This window comes from Callithrix jacchus, chromosome 10 (assembly GCF_049354715.1).
Source record: "Callithrix jacchus isolate 240 chromosome 10, calJac240_pri, whole genome shotgun sequence".
In the NCBI taxonomy this organism is placed as follows: Eukaryota; Metazoa; Chordata; class Mammalia; order Primates; family Cebidae; genus Callithrix; species Callithrix jacchus.
Window position 1 is genome coordinate 77960178 of NC_133511.1, and position 25191 is coordinate 77985368.

At 46.8% G+C, this 25191-nt stretch overlaps 1 long non-coding RNA gene across 1 annotated transcript; it reads left to right on the top strand.

Annotated features, from left to right (window-relative positions):
• Window positions 1–4546: 4546 nt before the first annotated feature.
• On the top strand, window positions 4547–18272 carry LOC118145822 (uncharacterized). The gene is made up of 2 exons (XR_004731308.3): window positions 4547–4788; window positions 17662–18272. It is a non-coding gene; the product is annotated as an uncharacterized LOC118145822 (long non-coding RNA).
• Window positions 18273–25191: the final 6919 nt, after the last annotated feature.

Genomic DNA, 25191 nt, shown 5'->3' on the forward strand with positions numbered 1-25191 from the left:
GGCCCCTGGATCTTGGGAGTTAAATGGCCCTATTGTTTCCCCCATACCAAAAGTATTTTATGGTGCCGACCAGCTCCGTATCTCTCATTAAAGGGCAATCTCACTTGAGAGAAGTGGGGCATGTCAATCCCTGCTCTGCCTCCTGACCCCAGGAAGAAACCACATGGAAGGGCTTGATAAACTAGCAGGTGGCCGGCAGGGTAGGCGCAGACTCAGGACATCTGATACCCATCAGCCACTGCTCTATGGCGGGTCCCAGGTAGTCTCCAGTCCCTGAAGAGGGCCCTGAGCCCTGAACAGGCAGGTGTTTCGGTCAAGCACATGAGGTTTCTAAATGATCTTGCAGGTGACAAGGAGGAGCAATGATGACATATGTCCCCTGATTGACAATCATTCCATTCATTCATCTGCTCATTCCCTTGCCCAGCCGACCTGTGCTCTGGGCCCATGCAGCCAGGCCCTGTGCTATGTTCCTCTCTCCTCCTTCACTCTTCTTGCTGCTCCACCTCCCTTCACAAAGGAATTTATGGAGACTTTCAAATAAAACATTCAACCATAAAAAACTAAAAGTCCAATAACAATCATACAAAAATGCTGTTTAATTTCCATGAGAATTTTAAATAAGAAAGGACTCAAATTAGAGTTTTGTAGGAACATCCACATTTCTATCAATTTCTGGCCAAATAAAATGCCCTCGAGTCATTTCTCATTGCAAGTCTACATACTTCAGTATCATGTGGAAAACTAATTGCTTACATATTTCCTAGTGGAGAGTTCAGACAGGAGACAGGGATTTGGGTGACAACTTTGTTAAAGAAAAGAACAAAGGGGGCTTCATTAACCATGGAATCCTGGTTGGGCTGCTGGGATTCAGATAACTGTCAGTGTCACTTAGAAGGGTGACTTAGGATCATATACTGTCACAAAACAAAACTTAGAAGGCTGGCTGTTTGGGGGCCTTATGGAGACTCGTATCTGTTGTCTTAAGAGAGAAGCCCCATCCTGTGATGTGGCTGGGCAATTATGTGGGGTGCCCACTCCGATGACCGCTTCTACCACCATCAACCCCCTGGCATCCAGAACTCTGAGCACCACCATCCACTACTGCCCATCTGGTTCACAAATGGCAGGCCTGCAACACAGAGGTAAAGTCAAAATTTTATTTGGAGATGTTTACAGCTGCTGCTAATTGGAGCCCACAGTCAGAGCATCAGATGTGTAATGGACATGCTTGGGGACTGTAGCCCACCCATTTATCAGCCCTCACCAGTTTTTGAATCCCAGTTTAGGTGCATACCGCTTGGTGCCTCAGTCTCCCCACTTCTAACACGGGTGGTTGTGCAAGGATTAATCCTGTGAAGCTCATAGCAGCTACTGTTGCATAAACTACGAGAGGTTCAGAGTGTTCTGAGGAGCCTCCTGCTGTTCCGGAAGGTCTGTGTCATTAGGTCTATGAAATTTGAGGACCAAAGGGCCGCCAAAGATGGTGGCACATTGTCCCCCACCACGCTGGTGTGCACACCGTGTACCCTGGCTCTGCAGCTAGCTCAGCCGTCTCACTTACTCCCAGCCAAGGCTGGCTGTTTTGAACCCCCTGCCTTCTGAACATTTATATCTTTAATTGTGACCTGAGGGCCACAGTGCCTCCCTACTCTCGTCTATTTCTGTCAGAGCCAAGTTAAGAGGGGGTGACCTGACCGTCATGGTGTGTGCAGCCTGATGGCTGCAGCTGGAGCCTCCTGGCAGCTGTCTGAGCACATGGGCATTGGCTCAGGGCAGGGCGGGCTCAAATCCCAGCTGTGCCATGAATGGCCACGTGCTCTTGGGGCTGACTTCTCTAATCTTGCTGAGGCTCAATTCCCCTATCTCTAAATCAGGGGTTAAAAGTACCTCCCACACACACAGTGTTGCTGTTCAAACTGAAATATGTGCAATGGGCATAGTGTGCTGCTTGGCACAAAATAGGTGCTTGGTTAATGGGAGTGGCCTTCCTCCCCACCAGCTTTCTTCCTGGTGCAGCAGAGACTCGGCAGGTGTGTGAGCTGCCCAGGCCAGTCTGGGAGAAATAGCTTTTCCTGCAGTACTGAGTTCCACAGTGGGGCCAGTTCTCAGACTTGTCTTGCTTGGCCATTGGCAGGGCTTCTAGAACCTTCTATGGCTTCTGGCAGCAATGGGCATAGTGCAGAGGAAACGGGTTCTTCACCTAATGTCTGTACCAATGCTGATCTCAGCTTTGAGTGACTGCCCTGGGGTCCCAGCCTCTTTTCACGTCTGTATATACTAGCACCGGGGAGGCCAGACTCTGATGAACAACTATAAGGAACCCTCAGCTCTCACTCTAGCCAGACACATGATCATCTAGTTGTGGCGCCCTTTGGTCATTTGCTTATGAGGACGATTTTGGAGAATATATGACATTTCCAAGAACACAGGGAATGTTTTTGCCCACCCCTCCCCAAGCATCTCCCAGCCTACCTCTTTCTCTCCCCGTCTCTCTTGCACCTTGGCCCACATAATCCCTAACTCCAGGTGCTTGACCACTGGGCTCATATCTTGTTATTCTTGCTTGCCTGGTTTGGTTTCATTTTTCCTGCAGGTTTTTGGGTAAATCATCTTTGATCCTTTTGAAAGCAAACAATGAGTAAATAAATCTGTGTGAGCTCTCTCAAACACTTACTCCTGGTGCGCAGTTAACTAGTTCCTGTGTCGACCTCGGAATCAAGCGTTTCTAAAAATTTGTGTTTATTGAAGAGTTTCTGGAGCTTACAACAAGTTAAAAAATTCTTGTTACCATAATGTACAGTTACTAATTTATGTTCATCAGAACTCTGTCAATATTGTGTAAGCAGTCAATGCAAAACACGGAGATAAATCATATGCAGAGGGCTGGCTGCAGCTGAGTAGCAGAATCCCTGATTTCGTTTTGTTATTATTGGTCAAGGAAACTTCTTGTTCACTTGAACAAGTTGGTTTATGTCATAGACCAACTTATGAAAATAAGCAAATGCTATATTTATTTACAAAATTTAGTACCATATAACATTTATGAAGTATGTGTATGCAAATTCTTTTCAAGGACACTTTTATAGCTATATATTGCCAGTGTAGACTAAAATCAGTAACAACCAACCTTCAAATGTCAGTGTCTTCATTTGTTATTTATTCATGTCAAAATACAAAGTGGGTCAGCAGGGAGACTGTTCCAGTGTCATCAGGGCCCCTGACTTCTTCCATCCTGTGGTTCTACCTCCCTCTGGGTCCTCTTCACTCAGCTCATGGATGGGCAAAGGGACGCGTCTGTCTGAGGTGGTCATGTGGCCTGCCCTGCAAGCACTGCCCATCTCTTCCACCCACACTCCATTGGCCAGAACTCTGTTCTCTGATAGACAGTGGTGTCGTTGTCGTGCTTGACAGCAAGGAAAGGAAGTGTGTGTCCAGAAAAGAGAAGATGCATGTAGGTGAGGAATGGCAGTTTCGGCTGTAAATATATAACCTCACCCAAGGGGATGCTTCATCAAAAAACCTGGGGTCGGCAGAATGATGGTCTCCCCAGTGATGTCTGTGTCCCAATCCCAGAACCTGTGACTATGTCACCTTACATGCACAAGGAGCTTGCAGACGGGATGAAACTGAGACTCCTGAGATGGGGATGTTTTCCTGGATAATCTGGGTGGGCCCAATGTCATCACAAAGGTCCTTAGAAGTGGAAGAGGGAGGCAGGAGAGTCAGAGATTTGAAGATGTGCTGATGGCTTTGAAGGCAGAGGAAAGGGCAAGGAATGCAGGCAGCCCCTGGAGCTGGAAAAGGGGAGGGAATGAAATCCAGGAAGACGCAACCCTGCCAACACCTTAATTTTAGCACAGTGAGACCCATTTTGGACCTCTGTTGTTTAAGACTGTGAGATAATAAGTCTGCATTGTTGTAAGCCTCCAAGTTTGTGGCAATTTGTTACAGCAGCCATAGGAAACAGATATGAAGCTCACTCAATGTTATATCCCTACCTCGTGACTGATCCATTGGAAGTTCACATAGTAGGCACACTTTTTTCATGTGGCTTTGATGGGGGAGCAGAGGGCACCTGTGAAGCAGGAACTGAAATGTTTGAGGAAGGGGGGACCATGTCCTAAAGGTTAGGAGAATGTTTTCACAGAGTCAAGTTAAGAGAAGGTGACTGAACTTATAAAAAGGAGATGCCATGGAGGGCGGGGGCATGGAAACCGCAGAGTAAGAAGCACACCTGTTCCTTTCCTCCTGCCTCTTTGAGCCAGTGTTTGGGGAAAGGAGCGGTTTCTAGTGATGGTGTGGTGGCATCAGGGTACCATGCTTCTCTTCTGGTAAGGGAAGAGTGTGGGAGCAAAAGGATTGCAGAGAAGAGGGGGAGAGAACGCAGGAGTAATTAGGAGCTCAGATTCAGGAGTTAAACTGCTAGAGTTCAGAGTCTGTCTTCACTCCGCTTCCTGTTACCTAGCAATGTAAACGTAGGTATTCTAGCTTCTGTTGGTGTAACAAGCCACTCTAAAAACCAAGGGAGTCGAACATCTGTTTCATATGGTCATTCATTCTGCGGGTTGGACAGGGCACAGTGGGGACAGGGTTTCTCTGTGATATCTGGGTCTCAAGGGGAAGGTTCAACATCTGGGGATGAGTCAACAGCTGGGGACAAGAATCACCTGGATTTCCACCTAGACTGGAACACCTGCATGTGAGCTTTCTGTGTGTGCTAGGATTTCTCATAGCATGGTGACCTTGCATAGCCAGACTTCTTTCTTGTAAGTTCGGGCTTCAAAGGTAAGTGCCAGGCTGGGCATGGTGGCTCATGCCTATAATCCCAGCAATCTGTGAGGCTGGAGAGACAGGATTGCTTGAGGTCAGGAGTTTGAGACCAGCGTGGGCAACATAGCAAGACCCTGTCTCCATAAAAAGAAAAAACAAAGGCAAGTGCCCCAGCTCACAAGACGGAAATTGTAGCCTCTTTTATGACTAAGCCTCAGATGTCATGGTAGGTCACTTCTGCTTCATTCTATTGGTTTACCATCAAAGCCCCCCCCAGATTCAAGAAGGGCATTAGATTCTCTTAATAGGGCCATGGCAATGTCCAGGTGGAGCATATTAGATGGCAGATACTGTTGCAGCCGCCTTTAGAGAATACCGTCTGCCACTTTGAGCAATTTCTTTCCCTCCTCTGAGATTTGGTTTCCTCGTCGGGAAGATGGTGGTGATACTGTAACATTCTCATCTGGATTAATGCCTGGAAAGCCTTTGGCATAGTGTCTGGTATGTGATAATGTCATAAGTGTCCTAAGACAGCAGAGACCATGTGGGTTCTTTCTCATGGCTGCACCCACAGTGCCTCTACAGTGACTGGCATGTGAATGAACTTGAGAGGGCTGTGTCAGATTGTCAGTGTAGCCAGTAGTTATTGCTGTGTAATAAACCACCCCAAAACTTTGTGGCTTAAGACAGCAGCCATTTTATTTGCTATAGGTCTTGTGGTTGCAGCTGGGCTTGGCTCACCTGGGATGATTCATACGGTCGCAGTTCCTGGCAGTGTGACTAAGGCTAGATTTTCTGAGGTGGCTTTACTCATGCATCTAGCAGTTAGTGCTGGCTGTCAGCTGGAGCACCTTGGCTGGCCTCCACATGGCCTGTCCAGCAGGCTAGCTCAGGCCTATCCCAATCCCAGGGCTCCCATTGTAGCCAGAAGAGCAAGTCCTGATAAGTGAGTGCTTCTTAAGCATCTACCTGTGTCTCATTTGCTCATTTCCACAGCAAGTCACATGGATTCAAGCCTAGATTCAAGGGATGAAGAAATAAACTCCACTGCTTGGTAGGAGAAATAGTAAAGTCGTATCATAAAGTGCACAGAGAGAGAGGAGAATCATTACAGTCATCTTTGCAAAGTTACCCACAATCAATAACGGAAATAACTGAAGTGCAGGATAGAGGTTGGGAAGGGGCTGAGGCTCAGGTAGCATGAGAGGGAGGTAGCAGGGAGAACTGCTGAGCACACGCAGTCGATCCACAGACACGTGTCAGTTGGGGGGCTTCACTCCCACTTCTGGTTTACCCACACAGGGAAATGGATTGTTTCACATAACAGGAAGTGCAGAGGCAGGGCAAGCAGCTCAGCTGAAATGGCCACTCAACAAGGTCCTCTGCCACTAGGTTCTTTCCAGCCACTCTCTGCACTTTTTGATGAGGGCTTTGTTACTTAGGCTCCCATAAGATGGCCACAGCAACTACCTGAGTCACATCTAGGCACAGGTGGGGGAAAGAGCACAAGCCTTTCTCCAAATCCAGCCCAGCAGTCTTCCTCTTATGGTTCTTTGGCAAGGACGGGGCTAACAGGATGGGGCTACCATGGTTGGCCACATGGTTTCCCAGTGCTGTGTAACTAAGCACCATGCACCAGGTGGCTTGAAGAAATGGAAATGTATTTTCTCACACAGCTGGAGGCTGGAAGTCCAAACTTGAGGTGTCAGGAGGGCCATACTTTCTCTGAAGGCTGCAGGGGAATCCTCCCTTGCCTCTTCCTAGCTTCTGGTGGTTCGCTGGCAAGTCTTGGTCTTTGTGGCTCTTAGATGTATGGTTCCAACCCTCTGTCTTCACATGGCCTTCTCTGTGTCTTCACATCAGCTTCCCTGTCTGTGTGTCCAAATTTCTCCTTTTCATAACAATACCAGTCAGATTAAGTCCCATTAGTCCAAATTGCCTCATTTCAACTTGATTTTCTCTGTAAATACCCTATTTCCAAATAAGGTTACATTCTGAAGTGCTGGAGGTTAGGATGCTGACATATGTTTTTTAAGGAAGACGATTCAACCCATTACCCTGGCTAAGAAGATTAATCATCCGAGGTGGAATAGATGTTGGGTGGGGGAACTGCAGTGACCCCTGCAGTCTCCGAATGAATCAATGAATGAGTGAACGAGTGAGCATGGTACGCAGGGCTTCACACAGAATAAGTGATAGCTTTGTGGTGAGCCTTGGAGTATAATTTTAGCCCTGGAACTCACTGATGATATTTGGGCACTTGTGCCTTCTGCTTACGACAGATTGTTGATCACAGTTATGATTTATCTCCGGCTGCATCTTTGGGCAGGAATGCAACCCCTTGAGGAGAACAAATCCTGCTCCTCTGGGAAATTATGATGAACCACATTATGACATGGTTTCAAGGAATGTATCGTGGTGGAAAAGTCCAGTCTGCTTATACAGATACTCGGCAAGTAACCATCAGGCACCCCCTTGTACACACAAACCATCATCACCAGGGCAACCGCAGGACAGCAGCTGGCTACCTAGCAACACAGCCTCCCTCTCCAGCACCTTGCATTACCCTTCCATTGCTGGGGCCTTATCTCTCACTAAGGCAGCTCCGTGGGTGGAACAATACAATTTCACTGGGTAAGGGAGAGGGCACCCGTGGAGACCCTGTTGTCAAAAGTGACTGAAGTTGCCTTGTTGTTTTAGAATCTGCCTAGGTCTACCCTGTCTCCAAATGTACTAGACTTAGTAGAAGCGAAACTTAAAAATTTGCACCCACCGTTGACAGTCCTGAGTAAATACATAATGCCAGATGAGAGATTGCCACATTTTTGAGTAGGCACTGTGTTCTTTTGAAGAGGAGGGAACTGGGTGGAATTGGAGCTTCAGAGTGTCCCTGGGAGTGTCCAGAGTTAAAAGTAAAAATCTCCTTCTTAGTCTCTTAGAGATTCATCACAGTAGATCCTTTAAAAATTTGCAGTTCTGTGCACAGAGAGCTAGCAGTCACTCACTTTTTATTGGAATTATTTTTTCTTGTTAGGACAGGTGGTTTGACTGGTGGACAGGGGAGAGAGGTAGGGCAGAGAAATCCTTTTGCAGCCTGGGGACTTTGAGGAGGGCGGCTGCTCAGGAGCTGCTGAGTGGTAAAGAAAAAGGCACAGAAATGGAAGGAGAAGGACATCAGAAACTGCTGTGATTCTGCTCAGCGCAGGGACACAGGAAGCAACACTTGCAGCAACCTTCGCTGGCTAGAAAAGAGCAATTTCTTTGTCCAGTAGCTGTGCCTTCTCTTAGAGGCTCCTGCTGCTAGTTGATGGTGCCACCATCCATCCAGCCTCCCTCCTCCTTTGTTCCTGTGCTACCTCGAATCCTTCTCTTCCTCCCCATTTCCATGATGATGCCTGGTTCAGATCCTATACTCTCTTCCTGTCCTCCTCGCTCTGACTCTTTGATTCTCCACTCTGTCCAGATGGTCTTGCTGAACAGCTCATCCAATCACACCACTCAAGCAGGACGTCTTTCGTCTGCCCCTCTGATCCACTCTCCACCGTTCCCTATACTGCTTTTTCCTCTGGGAGGCTGACCCACATGGGCCATGGCAATGGTTTCCCTTGGCCTCTGGCTTTTGTTCGGTTTGCCCAATGTGGGGAACCTACAGGAAGTTGGAGAGTGAGGTTGGAGTATTTATGCCCTAGCCTCCTCACTCCAACCAAAGGCCACAGCGTCTTCCAAGCTGACCTTCTCATGGCTTCAGCAACTGCTCCTTCTGAATCCCTTCCTTCTCTGAGCCCTGATGTCACTTGCTCTGCATAGAGCATTACACCTAGTAGTGTTACTACATGCTGGCCAAACCTTAATAAATAGTCCCTTCATAAAACTCCTCAAATTACTCTCCTCTGTGTCATCTCTTTCTGCTATATCCCTGAGTGATTCGTCTCTCCTAATCAAAACCCTCAGTTGTTCCCACTGACCTTTAGAATAAAGTCCTAGGCCAAGTGCGGTGGCTCATGCCTATAATTCCAGCACTCTGGGAGGCCGAGGCAGACAAATCACCTGAGGCCAGGAGTTCAAGACCAGCCTGGCCAACAACTCTACTAAAAATAGAGGTGGTGAAACCCCATCTCTACTAAAAATACAAAAAATTAGCCTTGTGTGGCGGTGAGTACCTGTAATCCCAGCCACTTGGGAGACTAAAGCAGGAGAATTGCTTGAACCTGGGAGGAGGAAGCTGCAGTAAGCTGAGATCATGCCATACTCCAGCCTAGGCAACAAGATAAAAACTCCATCTGAAAAGATACATACATACATACATACATACATACATACATACATACATACATACATAAAATATAGTCCCTGTTGATGAATTTGAGATTCAAAGCCCTGCATCATCCAGCCCCAGGTTACCTTTCCAGCTCGATGCTTGCCACTGGCCCTCGCTTACTCCAGAATCGAATCATAGTGAGTTGTTTGCATTTTCTCTCAGACTTTTGCACCTCTGCACACACTGTGCCTTAATTCTGAGCTGCTTTTCTCCTTTTCTTGGCCTCAAGAAAAACTGGCTATCTTTTTTTTGGTAATGATTTTTTTAAAATTATACTTTAGGTTCTGGGGTACATGTGCAGATCATGCAGGATTGTTGCATAGGTACGTGCATGGCAATGTAGTTTGCTGCCTCCATCACCCCCTCACCTATATCTAGCATTTATCCCCATGTTATCTCTCCCCAACCTCCTCTCCCCCCATGGTCCCTCCCCTAGCCTCCCCCAACAGATCCCAGTGTATGATGCTCCTCTCCCGTGTCCATGTGTTCTCATTGTTCAATACCCTCCTTTGAGTGAGAACATGTGGTGTTTGATTTTCTGTTCTTTTGTCAGTTTGCTAAGAATGGTGGTTTCCAGCTTCATCCATGTCCCTGCAAAGGATACGAACTTATTGTTTTTTATGGCTGCATAGTATTCCATGGTGTATATGTGCCACATTTTCCTTGTCCAGTCTATATTGATGGGCATTTGGGTTGGTTCCAGGTTCTTTCTTTAATTTTAATTTTAAGTTCCGGGGAACATGTACCAGACATGTAGGTTTGTTACATAGGTAAATGTGTGTCATAGCAGTTTGCTGCACCTATCAACCCGTCATCTAGGTATTAAGCACAGCATGCATTAGCTGTTTTTCCTGATGCTCTCCCTCCTCCACCCCACTCCCCAACATGCCCTTGTGTGTTTGTTCCCCTCCCTGTTTCCATGTGTTCTTATTGTTCAACTCCCACTTACAAATGAGAACATGCAATGTTTAGTTTTCATTCCTGTGGTTAGTTTGCTGAGAATAATGGCTTCCAGCTGCATCCACATCCCTGCAAAGGACATGATCTCATTCCTTTTGATGGCTGCATAGTATTCCAAGGTATATGTGTACTACATTTTCTTCATTCAGTCTATCATTGATGGCCATTTGGGTTGATTCCATGTCTTTGCTATTGTGAATAGTGTGCTCCAGTGAACTTATGTGTGCATGTGTCTTTGTAACAGAGTGACTTATATTCCTTTGGGTATATATCCAGTAATGGGATTGCTGGATCAAATGGCATTTCTGGTCTAGATTAGTTCAACCACAATAGTTGAAATAATTTACATTCCCACCGACAGTGTAAAAGCTTTCCTATTTCTCCACAGCCTTGCCAGCATCTGTTGTTTCTTGACTTTTTAATAATCACTATTCTGCCTGGCATGAGATGGTATTTCATTGAGGTTTTAGTTTACATTTCTCTAATGATCAGTGATGTTGAGCTTTTTTTATATATATATGTTTGTTGGCTGCATGAATGTCTTCTTTTGAGAGTATCTGTTCATGTCAATTCCATTCAGGACATAGGCACGGGCAAAAATTTCATAACAAAATCATTAAAAGCAGTTGCAACAAAAACAAAAATTGACAAATGCGATCTAATTAAACTAAAGAGCTTCTGAAAGCAAAAGAAACTACCATTGGGAAGAGCAGGCAACCTACAGAGTGGGAGAAAAGTTTTGCAATCTATCCATCCGAAAAAGGTCTAGTATCCAGACTCTACAAGCAACTTAAACAAATTTACAAGGAGAAAACAAATAACCCCATTAAAAAGTAGGCAAAGGACATGAATGTGCCTATATTTTAAGGTCTCACATAAAAGTGCTAAGGGTCTAGTGCAGTTCCTGGTAACTGGCAAATTCTCAGTCACTATCTACGTGATGAATGAATAAATAAAAATTGTTGAGTGCCTTGTCCTTTTCTTCAGCTCCCATGTCACGTAGGTCCTGTGTCATGCAAAGGCATGTTTATGGATACAGGAATTGATGCTTAATGAAAATGATTTTGTACTAATGTAAACCCCACGCACTATACAAATCTTCTGCCCTTAGTTTTGAGGACGAGTGGCAAAGGGGAAGTGAGGCTTCTAAGCACAAACCAGCACAAGGTTATGTAACCTTGATCAAAGCTTGGGAGGAAACAATGGCACCATCCCCATCAGGCTGTCTCTGATGATTCCTGGATGAATCACTGTTGGAAAAAATAAGAGTAGATGTTCTCAAGCAGCAGACATGTAATCAGTGGGAAAATTCTTCCCTTTAGGGCTTTCTCATTCAGTAAATATTCCTCTGCTGTGAGCTTTCCCAAGAGATGGTGCCCTGGTGAGTTGCTGGGGGCAGTGGGAGGCAGTCCAGGCCCATTGGCAAGATTGCACTTGGAGCCAGGGCAGGGAGGCATGCTTGGGAGGGGGCCACAGGGCCTGGAATGCTTTGGGTCTGTCCCCATTCAGGTAGGATCTCTAACAGAGCAATTCTCCGGTATTCCTTAGCTCTGGGTCTGGCAGCTAAAGAAAGAATCTTCTATATATAAGGCTAACAAACATATGAAAAAATGCTCATCATCACTGGTCATTAGAGAAATGCAAATCAAAACCACATTGACAGGCCGGGCGCGGTGGCTCATGCCTGTAATCCCAGCACTTTGGGAGGCCGAGGCGGGTGGATCACAAGGTCAAGAGATCGAGACCATCCTGGTCAACATGGTGAAACCCCGTCTCTACTAAAAATACAAAAAATTAGCTGGGCACGGTGGCGCGTGCCTGTAATCCCAGCTACTCAGGAGGCTGAGGCAGGAGAATTGCCTAAACCCAGGAGGTGGAGGTTGCAGTGAGCCAAGATAGCGCCATTGCACTCCAGCCTGGGTAACGAGCAAAACTCTGTCTCAAAAAAAAAAAAAAAAATTGAGATATCATTTCACGCCAGTTAGAATGGTGATCATTAAAAAATCTGGAGACAACAGATGCTGGAGAGGATGTGGAGAAATAGGAACACTTTTACACTATTGGTGGGAGTGTAAATTAGTTCAACCATTGTGGAAGACAGTGTGGCGATTTCTCAAGGACCTAGAAATAGAAATTCCATTTGACCCAGCAATCCCATTTTGGGTATATACCCAAAGGACTATAAATTCTTCTACTATAAAGACACATGCACATGTATGTTCATTGCAGCCCTGTGTACAATAGCAAAGACCTGGAACCAACACAAATGCCCATCGATGATAGACTGGACAAAGAAAATGTGGCACATATACACCATGGAATACTACACAGCTATAAGAAATGAGTTCATGTCCTTTTAGGGACTTGGGTGAATCTTGAAAGCATCATTCTCAGCAAACTGACACAAGAACAGAAAATCAAACACTGCGTGTTCTCACTCATAGGTGGGTGTTGAACAATGAGAACACATGGACACAGGGAGAGGAGCATCACACACTGGGGGCAGTTGGGGGAGGGTAGGGGAGAGACAGCGGGGAGGTGGGGAGGGAGGGGAGGGTGGGGAGGGATAACATGGGGAGAAATGCCAGATATAGTATGTGCCTAAAGTAAAATAATGATTTTAAAAAAGTAAGAAACTCTGATTAGCAGGTCCTTGTGGAAAGGGAGGCTAAAGAAAAGGATTTAGTGTTTTCTCATTTTATACATTTCTCTATAAATAACATGCATGAGGTTTTTTTTTTTTAATGGCAAGGAGCGTGTCTCATCAGTGGGACTTTGGGCCACTTAGTTTTTTACCTTTTTTTTTAAATTAAAAAACAAACCTGATAAATGCTATTAAAAATCATTGCAGTTACTGTACTTCTAGGATTTTCTAAGACAGCCCTGAGTTCAAATATTCTGTCCCTTTGGTCTCATGTACTAAAGAAATATCTCAGAATTTTAAACAGCATTTAGAAAAGAAACTTCCTCCCCTACTTGGAAATACTGCCAAATCTTAAATCAGACCTCAGGTTCCAATTTCTAGTATAGAAAATATATTCAAAATTTTTCTTTAATAAGAGAATTATTTTTTTCATCTTTGGGAGTCCTCTCCAAATGCTCAGAATAAGAATAGATGAACATTTTTAGGAATCTGAGGATGTGAACGTGCCTTTATAGGGCTGTGTGTGTCTGCCATCCCCTAAGCTGAAGAGGGTAGTTCCCCAGGTACTAGGACCACCGGAGCCACCCACTGTGTCCAGAGATGGGGGGTTGCTTTCTGAGTTGTCCCCAGTTATAGATCTTGCCAAAGACAGGCCTGCTGTTGTCCATTCCTGTTCTAGGATCTCACCTTTTCTGTGCATCTCCATCTTACCTTTTCTTGGTGACTGCTGGCGCTCCTACAGCAGAGACAAGACATTCCAAGAACCCGAGTCTGATGATAAAGTTTGAGTGTCTAGATCAACCTTCTCTTAAAGGCAGACCTATTGTAATATCTTGTTACAAGCCCATAAATTCTTCTTTTTTTGTTAAACTATTTATGTTACTTTTTGGTCTTATAAAGATCTATAAGTGCTATGCTGAAGGCAGTTTTCCAGGTCTCTGGGCCTAGTGAGCATCCTAATAGCTCCTCTCCCTGCTGTCCTAGGCTGCGCTGAGGAGCCATCATGCCTCAGGTTCCAGAGCTGGCAGTGCCATCCTGCCAACTGCCCTGCTCAAGCCCCCACCCTGGGTTGTCTCCTCTGACTTCCTGTCTGATGGCTGGGGTCCCATTACCCTTGGATTAACCTTCACATGACAGCTGCCCACCATGTCTTTAACCATTTGAGTCTGGGAAGCACAGTGACCTGAAGCCGAGGTGGGGGAGTACTGGGCTCAGCTATGGGGGCCTGCAGTAGCACAGTCTGGAACAATGAGGCAGGGACCAGCAGTGAGAAGGGAGAGAAACAAAGGCACATAGATTAATTTCTCTGGAGAAGTTTTCCCACCTGAAGCATCTCTGCAAGTCCAGCAATTCCGACCTGCGGTCTCCTTCCCTGAGCATGTTTCAGTTGTCTAACAAAGAGAGCAAAGGCGCTACAGCTTGGAAAACTACATGTTGTTATCCAGTAAAGGTGAAGACACACATACCCTATGGCCTAATTCCACTCTTAGGTATAAGCCCTGGGGAAATGCGTGCATATTTGCGTTAGGATATACATACCAAGAACACTTACTGCAGCATTACTCAGAATAGTTAAAACCTGGGAACAATCCAAATGTTCATCAATAGTAGCGTGGATAAATAAATATGGCATATTTAGCCAGTGGAATATACTATACAGCCATGAAAATGGATTCACCACCGCTACCGCAACATGGACGAATCTCATAAACACAATTGAGAAAAAAAAGCAAGATATGGAGAAAGCCCATAAACTCTATAATGTGATTCTAGTCATGTAAAGCTCAAAACAGGTAAAACTAAACTATTTTCTTTAAGGACGCAAACTCAGGTGGTAAAACTAGAGTAAACAGAAGGAGATACCACGAAGTCTAGGGGAGGGGGCCCTGCAAGGGGTTTGGGGGTGCTGACAATGATTCATGGTTTTTTGTGGTTTTTTTTGAGACAGAGTCTCACTCTGTCACCCAGGTTGGAGTGCAATGGCACGATCTCGGCTCACTGCAATCTCCACCTCCCAGGTTCAAGCGATCCTCCTGCCTCAGCCTCCTGAGTAGCTGGGATTACAGATGTGTGCCATGACACCTGGCTAATGTTTTATATTTTTAGTAGAGAATGGGGTTTCACCATATTGGCCAGGCTGGTCTCAAACTCCTGATCTCAGGTGATCTGCCTGCCTCAGCCTCCCAAAGTGCTGGGATTATAGACGTGAGCCATTGCACCTGGCCAATGGTTCACATCTTGACATGAGTGGTGAGGACATGGGTGTTTGCTTTATAGTTACTTATTAGAATGTATAATTTTCTGTGTACTTTTCTGCATGCATGTTCATTTTCATAATCTAAAAAGTAGAAGTGGGAGAGAGCCTTGTTTTAAGAGGAGGCTGGATGACACTGTCACCCTCTGCTTTCTCTCCACTTCCAAATTTACCACTGTGGTCCCAGAAGAGCAGTCCCTGCTTGGGCTCATGTCCCCACCTTTCTCTTGGAGGGGATCAGTCCTGAGACCTCCAGCACTGTCAGAAGCAAACTCATCCTTGACTGCGCCTGACTCAGCCATCCCTGATGGCATCTTCTGGACTCCTGTGCTCCCAAGGATGTAATTGAGTGTGCTATGTGGGGAGACAGTCTGTTGTGATTTCCTTGGATGGAAACCAAATGGAAATAAGAATAGTTGTGCCAGATTGTTGGTGTGCGTCACGACTCAGGAGTAGCCCCAGGATGCCTGGGCCTGGACTGGAACCTGGCGTCCACGTTGCTTGCCCGATTTCCTCCACCTCCTCTGCTCAGGCTGCTATGTGTGCCAGCTCTCCGAGTGAGACAGGAACGTTGTGTTTAGCTCAGGCATCTTTTCATCAAGACTATTTCAGAGGGTTTGGAGGGTTTGTCTCTGAAGCACGCAGCAGACAGCCTGGCACAAAGCAGGTGCTCAATGACCAGCGGATATCAGTTGGTCCCTTGCTGCTCTGACTTGGCGACACTGAGGTTGGGACTAAGGAGGTCACTGCCCCTTAAGAAGAGACTAGAACAAGTTATCTCTGAGGCCCTCAGAAGCTTTGTTCAAGGGACATAAATCCCCTTGCCTGGGGCTGGGGAGCAGTGAGACAGTTTGGGAAAATTTTGCTCTGTGGGATGTAGGCTGCCTGATGACTAGCTGTGCAAACAGAACCTCAGGCTTCCCTCCACCTTTCTCTCCTTTGTCCCCAGAAAGTTCAGGGTCAGCAAGCGCAGGATCAGAAACCCTGCACTCAAGCCCTTTGCTAGGGATTTGTGGAGGCTGATCAAAGTGCTCAAGGTGGCCAGGGATGCCAGGCAATGTTGGCGTCCTGCTGATACGAAAACCCAGCTTGGATCTCTGGAGCCCTCTCCTTAGATGAAGCGGGTAATTTCCTGGACCAACCATACTTGGAGAGAACCAGGTTTGCAAGGAGCTGAGAGCAGCCTAGGCAGGTCACAGGAGGGATGTGGGGCTGGCAGGAGGAAATCAGAAAGAAATCTTGATCACTGACCGCAAATAAAAGCTTCATGTGGTGTGATGAAATCACCCTATATGGCTTGAGAGGAAATTCTCTGCAAGGAGCTGCATGCAAATAGGTCATCAAGTAATGGCAAAAATATGCGGCCAAATGGAGGTGCCTCTGCAGTTTCTGTGTCTCTAAGGACTAAATAAACTCCAGGAAGCCAGGAAGCACTCAGGGCTTGATGCCACAGAGGATGGGGAATAAGAGATGCTCCCTCTGCCCCCACGAGCCCCCTTGGCCAGCCTTCTACCTCCTGCCTTCTGCTTTCTATCTCTCCAAGGGGACCTGCCCTGATTCTGACCAGCATCCCTGTGTTCCCTGTGGCCAGGATCAGGCAGGGACACAGAGGTTGCTCGAGACACTTTCTGGTGACTAATGCAGTATACTTGAACAGGAAACAGACTGGAAAGGACTTAGGAGGAGCTATTAATAGCCCATGTCCTAAAAAAATGAACTTGGGAAGAAATGGAATTAACAAACTGGGAGGAGAACAAGATCACAGGCTCCAAGTAAGACCAAGCCTTCTCTTGGGAAATGAGCTTTTCTCCCAGATGGAGTTCCATCTGCCCTTGCAGGATCAGCTCCCGCAAGTGTGCCCTGCTCCACCCTAGGGTTGACCAGCCAGCTCAGCCTGACTGCCAATATGATGCCTGAAATTGTCTGTGGTTCTGGGGACCAAGCCTTGTCAAGGTCATCATGTGAGGGTGTGTATGTGCAGGATGGCGGTGGCTGAAGCTCAGGGTTCAAGGACCATGAACCATGGTGGGAAAGTAGAGAATTGGAGCAGTGTTAGGTCAGGAACATCACTTCTGATGTTCTTCAGTTCTCTCCTGTTCTCTGGGCTTCAGCAATCTGCTGTCATCTGGAATCCAGTGAGGGGAGGGGTGAGTCAGGCAGGAGAACTGGCTCAGGTAGGAGGGCAAGTCAGCAGCCTGGGGTCTGACACCAGCCAAGACACTCAATGGCATAGTAACGTAGAAAAACCCTCAGTTTCACTAAGATGGCTCCTTTTCTATAAGATTAAGAGTTTAGATGAGTTCACTGGATTTGAAATCCTTTTCCTTTTCAAAGCTGCATAACCTTTCCCCAAAGAAAATCACAAGGGAAGAACAGCACTGCCCTGGTTAAGGTCGGGACTCAGGGTTTCTCACGCTTATACTCAACCATTTCCTGAGTGGTAGCCCCAAGAAACTGTCGCGGTGTACTAGGGTGTCACCCAGCACTGCTGAAAGCCATGTGACTGGAGCACTTGGCAAGTTTGGCTGGCCACCCAAACACAACTCCTCACAGTTTCTTTCTCTCTTTCCTTTCTCCACAGAGGCTGGAAAGCTAAAACAATGAAGAGTAATCCTGAGAAACAGTGGCTTAACTAGTTATGTCAGTCAAAACGAGGAGGAACTTGTTATTCACACACTTCCCAGCTAACTTCTTCTTCTTCTTTTTTTTTAGACAGCATCTCCCTTCCACTAAGGCTGGACTGTAGCAGCATAATCATGGCTCACTGCAGCCTCAAACTCCTGGGCTCAAGCAATCCTCCTGCCTTAGCCACCCAAGTAGCTGGGATGACAGAGGCATGCCACCACACGTGGTTCCTAGCAAACTTCTTAATATCCTCATGAGTTATTGGGATAGACTGATTGCAGAAACAGCCACAATCCTCCATCCCTCCCAGTCCACGCCCTCTGCATCATCAATCCACACTCTCTGCAATGTGACTGTGTAGCTCCTCCTGCCAAGAGACAGAATCAATTTCCCCACCCTTTGAATATGGGCCGGCCCTGAAATTGCTTTAAACAATGTTTATTGAAAGTGACAATGTGCCAACTCCATACTTTGGTCTTAAGAAGCCTCGTGTCTTCCACTTTCTCTCTTAAACCCCTGCTTCTGCCATGAGAACAAGCTGTGTCTAGCCAATGGAGAATGAAAGATCACACACAGCAGAGCTGAATTGTCCCAGCAGAGGCCACCCCCGGCCTGCCAGCCTCCAGCCAACCTGCGAGCAGACCTGAGATGCATAAGCAACCAGACTCACGAGAAATAATACATGTTGTTTTAAGGCATATGTTTTCAGGTAGTCTATTTCTGTTCTAATATTTATTGTCAAGTAACACACCACCCTAAAACCTTAGTGACTTAAAATAATGTATTATATACTCATGTAATACCATCTCCCAAGGTTCTGTGCATTAACTAGTCTCAGAGGGGCAATTTCTACCTGGGATCTTTCAGATGATTACAGTCAGATGTTGGCTGGGGCTGCAGGCATCTGAAAGGTTCAGCTGGACTGGGTGCCTGGGATGGCTCACCCAGGTGGCTGGCACAGGATACCAGCTGTTGTGCTGGACTCAGCTGGGCTGTTGACCGTACATGGCCTCTGCATGGGGGATGGGCTTCTCCTATCATGGCGCTGGGTTCCACCAGGCAGGGAGAGGATGCTGTTAGGCCAGGTATGGGTTATGGCAGCGCTGGCATGGCATTGCTTCCTTCCTATTCTATTGGATAAAACAATCATCAACCATTGGAAACACAGATGTCACATCTTGATAGGAAAACAGCAAGGTCACATTCCAAAAGAGAATATAGGATGGGAGTTATTGTTGGGGCCATCTTTGGGAAATACTATCTGCCACAGTCGCATGGCATTACTGAAGCAATGAATAACAGAGACAGACATCTTTACTTTCCAGGGTTCCCTCTTCCTCGCAGCACTGCTTTCCATCCAGCCTCTCTGCCTTCCTAGTCCATCACACAGGGAATGGCAAACACTGAGCAGTTGGAAAGAAAGGCCTGTAGGGTCCTGCTGAGTTTTGTTGCCCACTCTGGGCTCAGCAGGAAAGAATTCATGACTGACCAGTAACCACTGCCTCAAGGGCCATGAGAAGAGGGAAAGGCCCTGGTATGAATGAGCTTGTACCCTTCACCTCGCTGTGTCTTGGTTTCCTCTTTTGCATTTTTCTGAGGATTCTTCAGTATGGGTATGAGGAAATGCAATTGCCTAATTTCATCAGTGAGTGGATCCAGGCAATGCAAGCCAAGTGCTTTGCCAGTACTAGGTGCTGTGGAGGAAAAAAATAAATTAGTCACAGGTTCAAACTGAGATTCTCACCTTATTATTCACACAATGAGACTAAAGGTGTCCATTTCTGCTCTCCCCACCCAGGCATACACACAGGAGCTAGAGATTTTCAACTGTCCTATTTAGCTTCACTCAGACCCAGGAGCTGCTGAAATTAGACCTGGCATGGTGGTGAGAACCCCATCTGGGCAGTGGGAGAGAAAGGGTTAAGATATGTGTTCAGGCCGGGCTTGGTGGCTCACACCTGTAATCCCAGCACTTTAGGAGGCCGAGGTGGGCGGATCACGAGGTCAGGAGATAGAGACCATCCCATGGTGGCATGCACCTGTAGTCCCAATTACTGGGAGACTGAGGCAGGAAAATAATTTGACCCTAGGAGGGGGAGGTTGCAGTGAGCCGAGATCATGCCACTGCACTCCAGCCTGGGTGACAGAGAGACTCTGGCTCAAAGGAAAAAAAGATGTATGTTCATCGCATGTTCTCACTCATAAGTGGGAGCCAAACAATGGGAACATATGGACATGGGGAGGGGAACAACACACACTGGGGCCTGTGGCAGGGGCCCTGGGAAGGAGAGCAACAGGTCAAATAGCTAGTGTATGCTGGGCTTAATACCTAGGTGATGGGTTGATAGGTGCAGCTAACCACCATGGCACATATTTACCTATGTAACAAACAATACACAAAACAACAAACAAAAAAAAAGAAAATACATGTTCTGCTCATGTATCCCTGAACTTAAAGTACAACTAAAGAAATTTAAAGATAATTAAAAAAAAAAAAGAGGCCAGGCGCGGTGGCTCACGCCTGTAATCCCAGCACTTTGGGAGGCCGAGGCAGGTGGATCACGAGGTCAAGAGATCGAGACCAATCAGGTCAACATGGTGAAACCCCGTCTCTACTAAAAATACAAAAAATTAGCTGGGCATGGTGGCGAGTGCCTGTAATCCCAGCTACTCAGGAGGCTGAGGTGGGAGAATTGCTTGAACCCAGGAGGCGGAGGTTGCGGTAAGCAGAGATTGCACCATTGCACTCCAGCCTGGGTAACAAGAGCGAAACTCCGTCTCAAAAAAAAAAAAAGATCTGTGTTTATCACCCAGGGTTCCTGAGGAGGCTCCCCGCCTCTAGCCTTCACCTCTGTTCTCATCTCCAGCCTTTCCCCAGCCTAGTCTGGGTAACTGAGCTTCTGCTCCAGGTTTTTCAGCAAGCAAGATGTCCCCTCAACACCATTTAGCTGGGAGTCTATGGTCTTGCCAACTTCCCCTATCATTTTTCCTTTTAGACCACTCCCTGTTCCTGAATCCAAAACCACTTCCTGCTTCAAACAGGAAGTTCCTTCAGAAGCTAGGTGCTGTTACCCACTGAAGACAAGTATCTTTGGCAAATGCCAGAGACTCTTCCTGTAAGAGCACTGCCCACCTGCCTGAGAGCCCCTGCCAGGTCAGCAGCCAGTATGTTCACCCCCCTGAGGGCCCCAGGCCCCAGCTGCTCCTGTCCCAGCAGGTCTCATAGCTGAGCCCAGAGGGTTATAACAGGAAGAAGGCAGATACCTCCCATACTGACTAGGTTTTTGGCTTGCTTTGGCACCAACATCCTGTCTGCCCTGTTTCCTACTGAGGGGCAAACTGGACTGGTTTTTAATTAAGCCCATCCCCCAGAGAGTTTTGGGGAGTGATAGCCTCATAGAATTCCTTCAGTAGCTATCAGAAGGAGCTGCCATGGAGGTAGGTGGAGGTCTCAGGTCTCAGTGAGCCGAGATCATGCCACTGCACTCCAGCCTGGGCAACAGAGTAAGACTGTCTTAAAAAAAAAAAAAAAAAAAGCAGCCCCAGAGGGGCTGGGAACAGGAGAGTGGGAGGGGGAAAGTGAAGTCACAGGTTTAGAGTGGTTCCTTCCTGGCTGAGCTAATGCCCTAGCAATGTGCTGTCTGTAATGGGCAGCTCACCTGAGTTTCTGAGCCCACAGGAGAGCCAGTCCCTCCCTGCAGTGCCTCCCCTGCAGGGCCCACAGCCACGCCCTCACTGCATACACCCTCCTTCCTATCTGTCCACTGATACATGGGGATGACCTTTGAACGATGTCCAGCAAATCAAGCAAAATAAAGGGAATCATGTTCACTGTAATGCATCTGTTTGGTAGAACATCTGAACAGAGAAAACATTCCCCAGAGCTCCACCCCTAGAGATAGTTTCTTTCTTTTTTTTTTTCACCCAGGTTGGAGTGCAGTGACTCAATCTTGGCTCACTACAATGTCTGCCTCCCAGGCTCAAGGAATTCTCCCACTTCAGCCTCTCAAGGAGCTGGGACAACAGATGCATACCACCAAGCCCGGCTGATTTTTTTTTTTTTTTGGGTAGACATGAGGTTTCACCATATTGCCCAGGCTGGTCTCAAACTCCTGCCCTCAGGTGATCCACCCACCTAGGCCTTCCAAAGTGATGGGATTACAGACATGAGCCACCACACCTGGCCTTCTAGAGATAGTTTCTATATTGTAGAAATGTTTTTATTTTTATTTATGTTTAACCAAATTACACTCTTCAATTCATCTTTCTGGTGCTTCCTTTGGTCTAAAGCTGAATCCCTCTCCAAAACTAGAGGCCATAGGATTGCTGCAGCTTTTCTGTCTCCATAATAAAGGGTAGTGCTCCCTCACTGACTGGTTTCAGGATTCTCCCCTGTACAAATCAGGCCTCTGAGAACCGTGCCCCCTTCAGAGAGGACTCCTAACCTTTCTCCTCCTCCTCCTCTTCTTACTCCAAGGGAAATGCATGATCAGTCTGGAATGGGCTTCTAGACTCACAGGCCATCCCCCAGGACATACTTTGGGAGAGGGAAGAGGAGGACAGGCCTGGAGCCTCCACCACCAGCAGCTTCCCTCACTCCCTCCTCTCTCCCTTTCCCTCTTTTTCAGCTTCATCCTTTCCCTCTCTTCCTTCCATTGTCTCTCCCTGCCGCTCTGCCTCCTCTTCTCTCCTTCCCTTTCTCCCTTCCCTCCTCCCTTTCATAGCAGGCAGCAATGAGCAGGTGGCTCTGAACTTGGATTCCACAGTCATGGGTGGGTAGATCTTGGCTTGCAATCCTGTCATTGACTAGCTGCGAAGCCCCGATTGGAGGAGTCACTTTAGCTCCCCGAGCCTTTGTTTCTCACCTGCAAAATGGAGGTGCAGACAAAGTAGGCCAAAGTATCCTTTAACCCAGGGCTTGACACATGACACTCATGGAACATTGCCGAACTGTAATCTGCATCAGGATGTGGTAAGCGCCTACTGGGTGCTGGGACAAAAGGTACAGAAGGGAGCACAGCAGAGATCCCTAGACAGACCTCTGTTGTGATCTTCGTAATACATGGTAATTATTTGTTTCCAAAAGAGGTGGAAGGAGACATAAATAGCTTCTGCTGCCATTCAGGGACCAGCTATAAAGGCCTTCTGCACATTGAAAAACACAGAACAGCCTGGTGGCTGGAATGAAAAGTCAGCATCAGATCCCCCAGCAAAATATTTCTCCATTCAGTCTTTGCAGCTCATTGGTTTGCCTGAAATCAGTTGTTTCTTCCTGGGGAAGAAACAACTTTAAAATGGTGAGGGGAGTATGTGTCTGATGTGCCTGCACTTGTGTTTGTGGACCAGGGTAGGCTCTGAGCCCTGTGCAGGCCCACGAAGTCCCCTCAGAGCCACCAGCATTAGGTTGTCACAGGGTCCCAGCAAATGTCTGTCTGCTTGGTGAGATTTAAGCTGGGTGCATAGAGGTTTCACTTGGTGTGCCTGATTCATTTAGGGGGCTACCTGAAGTGCCATGTGAGAAACGAAGCTGAGGCCTTTGGGTCTGGAGGAAGAGAGTACTAGGGTGGACTAGCAGTATCTGTCACAAGTGGAACTTGGAGGTAATGGAAATCGTGCATTTGACATCTCTGGGTTGGCCACACCTTGGCAGTTGGTTCCTGCTGGCTGGGCTCTGCTCACACAAAGTGAGAGGGCTCTCAGAGGCTCTTTGCTCTGCTGCTGGGTGGGGATGCCTTGGGAATGATGCCCTGGGGAGCACTGCCACATCCCACACAAAAGGTCTTGATAGCTGGAGAGCCTTACCAGGTGCCATAAAAATGAAGATTTCTCTCAAAGTAATATATGCATTTAATGAAATGCCTGCTTCAATAAGGAATTTCACAAACCTTTACAAGCTAATTCTAAAATTCATATGGAAGAGAGAAGCCAAAGAATAGCTAAATAACTTTGAACAAGGAGGACAGACTTAGCCTGTCAGCTATTAAAATCCATTATAGGCTGGGTGCAGAGGCTCATGCCTGTAATCCAAGCACTTTGGGAGACTGAGGCAGGAGGATCACCTGAGGTCAGGAGTTCGAAACCGGCCTGACCAATATGATAAAACCCCATCTCTACTAAAAATACAAAAATTCGCCAAGTGTGGTGGCATGCACTTGTAATACCAGCTATTCGGGAGGCTGAGACAGGAGAATCGTTAGAACCTGAGAGGCAGAGGTTGCAGGGAGCCGAGATCATGCCATTGCACTCCAGTCTAGTCAACAAGAGCAAAACTCTGTCCCACCCACCCACCCCCAAAATCCGTTATAAAGTCACTAATGTTAAAGAATCACCACATAAATAGACAATGGAGTAGAAGGGAACAGAAATAGCCCACACGTATCTGGATAACACTGACAGGAAAAACAAATTGTAATTTCACACATGGGAGTCTTCATGAAGGTAAGGTGTTTCAAAACATTTTTAAAATTATAAAACAATGTTTAGAAATATATGCCTTTGTAGTAAATGCATAAAAACACGTATTAGAATGATAAACACCAAATTCCAGAGAAAGGGAATGGATCTCTGTGAGGCACAGAGTATGTATTAACTATTTAAAAGAAGACAATATTTGAAGCAAATAGGGCAAAAGGAGAAGATTTGTGAAAGTTGGATGGTGGGTGCATGAGCATTTGAAGTGTCATACTTTGTTTCCTTTGAAATATTAGGGTGGCCGGGCGCAGTGGCTAATGCCTGTAATCCCGGCACTTTGGGAGGCCAAGGCGGGCGGATCACCTGAAGTCAGGAATTCGAGACCAGTCTGGCCAGCATGGTGAAACCCCACCTCTACTAAAAATATAAGAAACAGCTGGGCGTGGTGGCGGGTACGTATAATCATAGCTACTCAGGAAGCTGAGGAAGAAGAATCGCTTGAACCCAGAGGTGGAAGTTGCAGTGGGATTGTACCCTTGCACTCCAGCCTGGGCAACAGAGGCAGACTCCATCTAAAAAAAAAAAAAGAAATATATTTAGATGATCTGGCACAGTGGCTCACACCTGTAATCCTAGTCCTTTGGGAGGCTGGAAGGATCACCTGAGGTCAGGAGTTCAAGATTAGCCTGGGCAACATAGTTAGACCTTGTCTCCAAAAAAAAAGAAAGAAAGAAAGAAAATGAAATATTAGGGTAAAAAAATTCCCCAGGTTCCTGGTCTCCAGGATTCCCCCAAAAACCTATGGCTTGGGAAGGCAAAGGGCAGTGTGTTTTTGTATATTTCTCACATATGACACTCAATGACTTCACAATCATTAATTCATCACCCACTAAGGATCATGCACTGAGGTAACAAGACTAATGAAGGTCCGGCCCTCCCTAGTACAGGAGGCAGGTAAACGGTCGTACTGTGACAGATGCTCCAATGTGGATGTGCTTGCAAAGGCTAGGGACAGCGCAGGAGGAAGGAGCAATCCATTCTGCCGAGACTGTGAGTACCAGGAAAGCATGGCAATGGGCCTTGAAGGATGAGGAGTTTGCCGGACACAGAGACTGAGGAGGGCAGCACGTGAGTAAAGAAAACAAAAAAGCAACTGTCTGTCCTGTTGTGGGCTGGAGGGCAGCATTTGCACTGGACAGCGCTTTA